Consider the following 9,550-nt stretch of genomic DNA (forward strand, 5'->3'; position numbering starts at 1 on the left):
CAAGATGGATATAAATTGTTAGCCAGGCGTAAGAGCGATTGTGACTCTTGCTGGGACCAGCGGGTACCGGAATACTCCACTCGGCCAAGCTTATCTGCATTATACTGGGTGGGGTGTGCGTGCCGGCGGTGTTGACTCAGGCCAATCTTCGTCGGAAAAAGGCGGGAACAATCAGCGCAGGCCAATTGGGCAACCGTGTTCATACCAACACTTTCATTGTCGTGAACTCGATGATGGGCTACCAAGCCAGCTTTCGATTTGCAGCACTTGCCACATTCCTCACACGTGAACCCAACGAGTCTCTCCTGTGACCTGGTTGGAACTGGCGCGGAGGCGCCAGATGATTCGTAGTATACATTGTCGAAAGTAACCAGCATATTGAAACCAAACGGGGTGTTGGCCCTGCGAGGAGGTGGTTCAGCTCGCCGACTAACCTAACCTACATCTATTTTAAATAATTTCATGGAGGAAAAGGGGATTTTGGTCTATTCCGGGGTTGGGACTTCACGTCAGAAGACGGCTGACGGAGAGCGCCACTGTGGACTTTCAAGAGTAACAGAGTCTCCTTGGAATGGTCTCGGTTGAGGCGATTGACATCGTGATAAGCGCTGGCAATGTGCTTGTGAAAGCCTGAATTTACCCCTTGCTTTTGTAAAATCTCCTATCTGTCCTTCAGTTTTCGCAAGTCGGAGATTTTCTAACCGATCCTTGAAGACGGAAACAAATACTTGTACAGTGCCAGGCTGTAGCTTCTAAACAGTTCCTTCGTCATAAAACGCCTTTAGTGATTTCTGCATTTTCTGTGGCTTTCTTCACAAAAGAAGGGTGTATTATAGAGGATGAGTACTGACACTGTTTTCATCGGTCATGATGAGACAGTTCTATATGGTATCTCACTTTCTGCCAGTACTACACTAACAAGTTGAAAACGGATCTGAGGACTCTTATGAAGCATTCCATAATGAAGCTCAGTGCTCTTAGTGCACTTGAGCATTTTTTGCACAGCAGAGATGTTTGGGAATTGTCGAACTGTTTCAGATCGTATCCCGTCGGGGTTTTGCGGCTTTATGATTACTTGCTACAGGAGCTGCTGAACGATAGCACGGTTCATTATCCGTACTTGTTGCCCCAAGGAACTTATGCCGCTGAACGTATAGAACTGTTAAGTATTGAATTAGCGTACATCCTTGCTCACACCTGATGTGAGCCAAGGGTGGTGCGGTGGAGGAGACGTGGCTGAAGTAGTTGCCGAGTTATTTGGTAACCGTTGTATGCTCGGTTCCCGATAAAATACAAAGTTCACTTTTGAGTCAGCACAACTGCGAGTTTCCGTTTATGATCGCCGACCTTAAAAGTTCAAGTGTTTTCTTGCTAGATTAGGAGTAACGTTTGTCTCGCCAGTGAAACTTATGAACTTGTCTGCAAAACTGACGGTTTAATCGTTTTCCACAACGGGCCTATCAGTTAGATGTTCAAACACCCATTTGATAAGCGAGGGTTGTGAACCATCCAAGATATCCGTGACCGGAACTCGAATAAGCATCAGATTAGCAGCCCTTGTCTAACAACGACATAAAACGTAGCCCATAGTGTAGTCCGGCATGCCACACCTTTTCTGAAAACATTGCTGCCACTTATCATCTGGAGAATTTCGGGCACTGATGAGGGGCTGCGCACAAGCGCCAGTGTCTTTCTTCAAGTAGACAGTTCATATCGTGAAGCAAAACAACTTAGTTTTGTGTGTTAAGCCCACGTCAATTGACGAAATAACCGTTTGTAGTTTTCTGGCGCTTCCGCCACCTATTCGTTACTAAAATAAGGGCATTATTATCGACTGCATCATATCATAACATAATATTATCATTATTAATGAACCGGGACTTCGGAAGTGCTCCAGCATCCAGTACATTACCTCTTCACTGAAGAATCGGACAAGAAGTTGGCGGGCACACTTTTCTGTCGGACATTACTGTTTGTAGCAAAGTGCTGCTGTCACTCACACTGTTCGCCAACAGTTCGAATAAATCTTCAACCGCTTTCAGGCCTCTGTGGGGATTTGAGCCACTACGCATCTTACATGATCACTTCATTAAAGGTATGTTGTTATCTTACCATGCCATAAAGCGTGTTTTTCAGTTATGATCTTTTCCGTCTAACAAGTGGAGGGATATAGACCTCCACAAATCGGGTCACTGCGTTTGTTTATTGTGTCACGTCTTCAGCCTGGGGTCGTTTGTATTGCAAAACCAACCCGTTGTGGAACAAAAATTAGCTAAATGTGCTGTTGTCTTGTGTGCTGTCGTACTGCCTGCCTCTCAGATTCACGGGGCGGATCGACCACAGATGTGCAGAGTATCCGAACCGAACCGATAAGCCTGGTATAACTCCTTTCCAGCACATTTATACGACGGTAATGTACGCAGCCTCAGTGATTAGTTTTCACTTTGACGCACAAACTGGCATGGCGAAGATGAAAAGAGAGAAGTTAGGGAAATACACTCATTTGCAAATCAAGTTGGTTTTGCGGGAGACCCACCTGGAACCCAGCTAAATCTCCTGTTTATGATACTTGTAAGGAAGACGAGTTGCGGCAAACTTTCGGCATGTGGGCACCAAAGAAACCGCTTTAGGAAGTTGTCACATACCTAAAAATATCAACTTGGACTGCAGGCCACTGATTACGCAGGTTCCAACAAGCGAGTGATCATACGCGACAAATGGAAAGCTGGATAATCAGAAAGGGCCAAGCTTTAGATGAAGCTACTGAACCGGATTATTCAAAATCTGTCAATGCGATTCGAAACTATTGCAAGCCGTTGACTCTGTATACCGAAATCCTTTCGTGTTACCTTTCGGATGGCCAAGGAATACAGCCATCATACTGGGTAATCTTGGTGGATACATTTTGCTATAAACAGTTTATTGATTTTGGTCCTTGCGAAAAAATGCAGAAGGATAGCACGAGCCTAGAAGCATAGGGTAACTTGGTCTGGAATGGTCGGTTGAAGCATACGTTACACACACCAAGGTCCGCGGTTCAAAAGTGCGTGTTGACTTCACAGGGCACATTACCCATGAATTTGTTCTAACTTCTTCGACAGCCTACCATCGGTTTCGTCCTTCCTGGGGCTTTAAGGTAGGTGAAGTTCCCGAGCTTGTGTCGACCATGTGCACAACGTAATAGGAGACGTTAAGAGGCGCTGTCTTTCTGAGCACATGAGACAACTGCGACCACTGGCCAAAGGTTACAATTGGACAAAAAATTATCTCTAATTTTTTTTAAGTTTGTTACACCCATCATTGACTGAACCTTTTGTTTCAGGTGAATTTTGTCTTGAGATTTTTACGCGTAATTCGATGTAGGTCTCCTAAACAAGCAGCTTGCCCGACATGTCTCACCAAACGGCCATATGGCACAATGCACTTTTCATACCGATTTATTCAGTTTTAGTGTACAACCAACCACGTATGCGACAGCGTCCATCTGGGTCTGGGCAAATGTCCTCTGCTGAGCTTTTAAGGTCATGCTGAGTCAACATGTGTAGCCCAAGACGCGCGCCTTGTTTGCACGCCAAGGTTGCTTTTGTTCGGCCGGGCATTTCAAGGTCAAAACGTGTTGAAACGAATTTGCCTGGACGAAATCAAAAGTGCAATTGGTGGTCTGGAGGGGTGTAGGACAGTCTGCCGCGGGGCTGGGTTTAACTATACAGCGTACCCGTGGGACAAACGACACATGGTGGGGTTTTGTGCGTTCGTTACAGTTGCCATCGTTCGATGAGTGGAATGAATTAGTCCGTTTGGGCCCTGCACATTTACATATTCTGATACCGAATTCAAAGCACATGGCCTTCATCCGTACCTGGGCAATTGTTGTAGCTCAGCAGGAGAGAGCCACCAGTGTGCGTCTGATCCCCACTGCATGTGAGTGACAGCTGAGTACAAGAATTGAGTTGAATGGTGATTATCGCTGAACTAGAAACCAAAATCGGATAATCGTGGTGGCAAGTAGATCAATATTCCGATGAACAGACCAGATTAATCGATGGTCATGTGCGCATCTAAAAGCAGACAAGTTTTGGAAACTGTCACAACAGGCCTTGGAGTTCAAAATAGCTTGCGCCGAATGGGCAGTAAAAAAATACCAAAAACTGAATCATGTCCAAACTGTATTGCTTCTTAATTGACTATCATGTTAGTTATATGAATCTGATCCACTGGGAAACTGTTCATTTGAGTATCACGCTCAATTTTTGGTGGTATTTAAATGTTGTATAATGTCGTTCCGTTACTTAGAATAACTTTCCTGTACGCCGATATAATGACGGAGTTTACAGATATCGTATGAATAGTTGTAGAATAATAAACTCATGCCCTTACTCTAGCCTTCTTCTTGAGATTTTTTGGTAGGATGAAGCAGTGTGAGTAGAAAGTAGGTTACGCGTGCTGTATGTAATGGGACAACTTCTGACAGATGTTAGGTGTTGGCTAGTGAGCACTTGAAAGTGAGCTATTGCAGAGCTATAGGTCCTTGCAACCTGATGGTGGAATTTAATAGTCCCTACTTTGTGTAATCAGGTGACCATGGTTAAATGTAGAGTGTACTTAGAGCAAGAAAAAAACACAAAAAAACGTTTATCACGGCAGACGTGGTCAGATGGTTCAGATGATTATCATTTTGGGTGTCTGCAGATCTAACAGGTGCTCGCCATCCCCACTGGAGGTCAACCACGGGAATACGAAGGAAAACCGTGATTCTAGACAGCCTATCAAGCCCAAATGGGGCTTGACCCATTTTGGTGGTAATTTCAGAAGTGACATTTAATCTGATCACTAGGTTTTCGTTATTGTGCTGGCTCTTCCCGTTAAGTAGATCTCTAAGTATCCGATGCGGTTTATATCAACGCACAATCGTCAGCACGGTGTTTACTCGATTCAGTGAGAAAAAATACACATTGGTAACTGTCGTTATGCACTGAACGTGATCCGTAGTATAATTTTTGGCTCCGGTGACTTGTTCCCCTGACTTCACAGGCCAGCTATCATTTCTTCACTTTTCCACGCAATACAGCAATTACTGTTTGGTGACTTGCCCAAAGCATAAGGATGGATCAACCAATCAGGTCTCTGTATGTTCATAGGCATTAATTGTGGTGCCCTAAGGTTCCGTGAAGAATGAAAAAAAGGAAATTCCATCAGCGGTTGGACGGTCCTTCAAAGAAGTCAGTCAGGATGACAATCGCAGTTCAGGCCTCAACGATTACTGCTCGGCTGCCTTTCGATAAGATAAACAGTCTTGTTGATTATGAGTATAATCCATCTGGAAGCAAGTGGGACATCAACATTTTGTTCCAACGCATGTTCTAACGCATGGACAACTACAGCTGCACTGCCACGGGCTTCGTTTAAGAGATAAATGAAATTAAGGTAGTCCCCTTAAGGAGCGCATACTATTTTGTTTTAACGGGAAAATGAGTCTTACAGAAATTCGGGGACCACGCCAACCCTGTGAGTCCCAAGAAGAATGAAACTGGTGGTGGGGTGTCGACCACTTTCCGGTGACCTTATGAGTAGAGTGTCCCATATAGGAAAAATCTTTCTGAGAGGCTCTCGTTCAAAGAATAGGAGGAAAGTTAACCGAGATTTTCATTCCACAGATGGATAATCTGGACGAAAGTTTTCGTAAAGGAAACTACTCACAAGGTTGCTGAAAACTCTTCGACAGCCCCCGACCTGTTTCGCTCTTCTTGGGGCTAATCAGGCAGGCGCAGTCCCCGAGTTTCCGTCAGCCTTATGTTCTTCTTGAAAGTTATTTAGAATCCATGCGTGAAAGACCATTAGTCTGGGTCACTCTTCTCCACATACTTAGTACATTGCGACTAGTGTTACAGTACAAACTAAAATTCCATCGCCCCGTTGAATGACAAGTTTTTCACATGCTATGCCATTTCCATGACACATTGGTTTTATTTTGCTAAACTAACAGGCGTACATATCCTATTCTTGCATGCGGGTTGCCCTCGTGTGACAGCCATCATTTTTTCATCCTTACAACTCACTCTGCTGCTTGACATGATCCGGCGTTATCTACGGTCATTAATCCTACCATCAGGAAGAGTGGTAAAGTAACATCTGGTGTGTAGTGACGTCATAGATAACCGTCTCTTTTGCTCTGTTACTTCAGACACGCACAAACGCGCAGCCGATCTAGTCTCTCTTGGTCCAATAAATATGTTACCACCGGGGTGACCAGCGATATGGTATGATACCATAAATGTGCCTGAGAACTGGTCATAGTTGAGCTACTCTGACAAGTCAGTCAACGATATGTCGTGATACTACAGGCGTTTTTTTTTGCTTTAAAGAGTCGCTCAAGTTGATCCGTTAACATACATGGTGTCAGCTTACGAAGGCGTTCGTGGAATCAGCGTCTTCCAGTAGAAGAACCTGAGGGACCTTTCACCCCAGGAAGCGCTGCATCCACAACATCGATATCTAGTTTCTGTCATGATTAAATTCATCACATATGAATTCGGTGAAGCCTTCAGGCCGGCAGCACAGTATCACGTTGGTAGTATGTCGAACTGTTGTTAGTTCATGTGCCCTTGTCGGTCTTGATCAAGTGGCTGTTGATGCGTTTGCATAGTCTACCAGTTAGCTTGAGAACTCTACGTCGCCAAAAGGGAGGAAATCAATCTTCCCTAATTCGTACATCAGTAGAGCTTCTAAAGATTGTCTGTTAGCCCTTAAGATCACTGACTAATTGGAGCACAGCTTTCTTCTAGAGTGATTGATCCATTCGTGATCTGTCATTCGTTTCGATTCGCATAATTTGTAACTCGACTCGATTATTGGATACCTGTTTTTCGGAGAATTTCATTGCTCTTTGCTCGGTTCGTTCATTATTTGTGTTGTGTTGTGGCCTTTACTGTTTTGTTTTGATTGGGTATCCCAATTCCTTCTGTTTTTAGCGGCACTTTCCCCTTAATTTGATTAGCCCGCTCTCAATTTGCATTGCTTTTTGGTCTTCTTTACATGCAATTGGTCTCGCACTTAGGTCCTTCTGTTCTCCCCTTGATCTTGATCGGTATCCCTAGGTTTTCCAGGTTAATCACCCTTCTGTTTCGTCTTTTGTTTTCGTGCTTGGGTGCATATTCCGTTGAAATCGATTTGTCCGTTAGATACGGGCATCTAGTCTCTTTCTGAGCTTATCTGAGTTCCTTTACATGAAGGAAACTACTCACAAGGTTGCTGAAAACCCTTCTTGCGGCCCATCAAGTAGGCCCAGTCCCCTATATTACATCAACCTTATGTTCTTGCCCCTATAGAAACCAGTACTTTTGATAACTTTCTTCCCTCATACTGGGAAACACCAAGTCATCCAAGCAGGTCGAAAACAGTGCAATTAGGCTTCAAGTAGATGATAAAGTTGACGGAAACTCGGGGACTGCACCTACCTGATGAGCCCCAAGAAGGGTGAAACCGGTCGTGGGCTGTCGAAGAGTTTTCAGCAACCTTGCGAGTAGTTTCCTTTATAAAAATATACTGCGATATCTCGAATATCGTGCCAACTAAGTCATGAGGCGGCCTGTGTGCAGCACATTCAGTTGGGGGACATCAGTATCCGGGTTACCTTTCAGTTTTCGACTTTGAAATCTTCGAGTCCTATCGTCCTCAGTTAATAAACTGTGTCGATTTCAATATGTCTGTCGATGGCGTCTTCGCTTGAGCTTCTCTTTTGGTGTGGAAGAAAAGAGGGTGTTAAGATCAAAATCCTGGTGCACACAATGCCATGGCGATGATTCTCCCTTTTAGGTGCAATAATAATAATAATTCACTCTAGTCCGGTGATGCATTGTAAAGTCAGGTCACATTAGTCTCTGGCACACTGTAATTTCTGTTCTGCAGTTTGGGTTAAAGGACTTTTGACCTGCTTAGATGATTTGGTGTTTCCCAGTATGAGGGAAGAAAGTTATCAAAAGTACTGGTTTCTACAGGGGCAAGAACATAAGGTTGACGGAATATAGGGGACTGGGCCTACTTGATGAGCCTCAAGAAGGATGAAACCGGTCGTGATCTGTCGAACCTTGTGAGTAGTTTTCTCTACAAAGTTTCTGGCCTATTAATAAAATGGTGTTTCCCTACCATTCCTCCTCTATTGTTCCTGAACCAAGGATTGGTGGAAAATTTTTGGAACTTCCCTGTGACTGTTTGGAGAGAATACATAGGCTTTTGGACAGCTAGCAGTCAACTTACCCAACTATATTGTTCGTTTTTAGTCCATCTGTGGCCCGCAACCCACCACTTGATAACATTCAAAACTATTTGATACCATGTGTTATCCACTCACTGTTGCGACATTCAGTGAATTGATCACCACACCACCTGAACCGTTGTCATGGTCACCGAATTCCATGCTGCGGGTAGATAACATTGGAGAGCTCTGCATTTGGCCACAGTTACACAACTCACATGTGACCTTCATCAGAGGTCAGAAAGCTTTCTCTGGTCAGCCGATACCTAGGCGTGACGTTACGTGTCCAGGATATGCTGCAACAAAAGTTGTGCTGCTCTTCCTGATGTGCTGACAATGACGTTAGCTGATGTGCGTGTTTGTGACGGAATCACAAACTGTGTATGACCATAGGGTGGCTGTTCAGAACAGCAAAACGCCCTGTAATTGGTTATTTATGTAGAGTTCAAGTAGAACGTAAGGTTGAAGGAAACTCGGGGACTGCGCCTATCTGATGGCCCTAAGAAGGGCGAAACCGGTCATGGACTGTCGAAGAGTTTTCAGCAATCTTCAAGAGGAAACTTTGTGGGACTGACAAACGTGCCTTTCGTTTGCATCGCCGCATACCTATCATCACCTGAATATTGACTGCCGAATTTGAAATCGAATAGTATCGCCTTACTGCAATAGCTAGGAACTGTGATAACTTATTACTTGCCTGTTATTCCGGGCCGCATTCCAACTCACATCACGTTGCCGAAATTGTCTTCAGTCTGTTTGTTCTCGGTCCTCGGTGAGTTGCCTCATGCTACCAGCTTACTCGCAAACATACATATGTTTTGTTGTTATTTTCGGTCGAACTGCTTCGGTTTGTCAGCAATTTTCGGGTGGCACCCCGAGTTCCTTCCGGAGGCATATACCTGTCCTTTAAAAACCAAAGTGAGTGATTTCCTCTACCTTATCCACCATAAAGTGGGTACATGAAGGACGATTCCCAAGTGTTGAGATGCTCCACCACATATTTCGAGCTAAAAGAATTTACATGGGCGCCGTGCGTGCTAAGACTGCTCTCAGAAGTTCCACACTTTGTCATCAGCGTATCAATATCTGCTCAGGCAGGTTGTGTAGTTGATGCCCATTCGATTCACCGCTGGCGCTCCTAAGACCAGTCTGCCGTTGGTTTGGAGTTCGAGCCACAAGATATCCACTATATTGGCTAGCGGTTGCTGTATGCCACATACTGGTTTTGTGTATGGAAAAGAGCAGTCATACTCACATTTGGTAACTCTACAGTGAAAAACTAAAAAAGAGCATGACAGA

The sequence above is a fragment of the Opisthorchis viverrini genome (genome assembly GCF_000715545.1).
Source record: "Opisthorchis viverrini unplaced genomic scaffold opera_v5_31, whole genome shotgun sequence".
NCBI classification, from domain to species: domain Eukaryota; kingdom Metazoa; phylum Platyhelminthes; class Trematoda; order Opisthorchiida; family Opisthorchiidae; genus Opisthorchis; species Opisthorchis viverrini.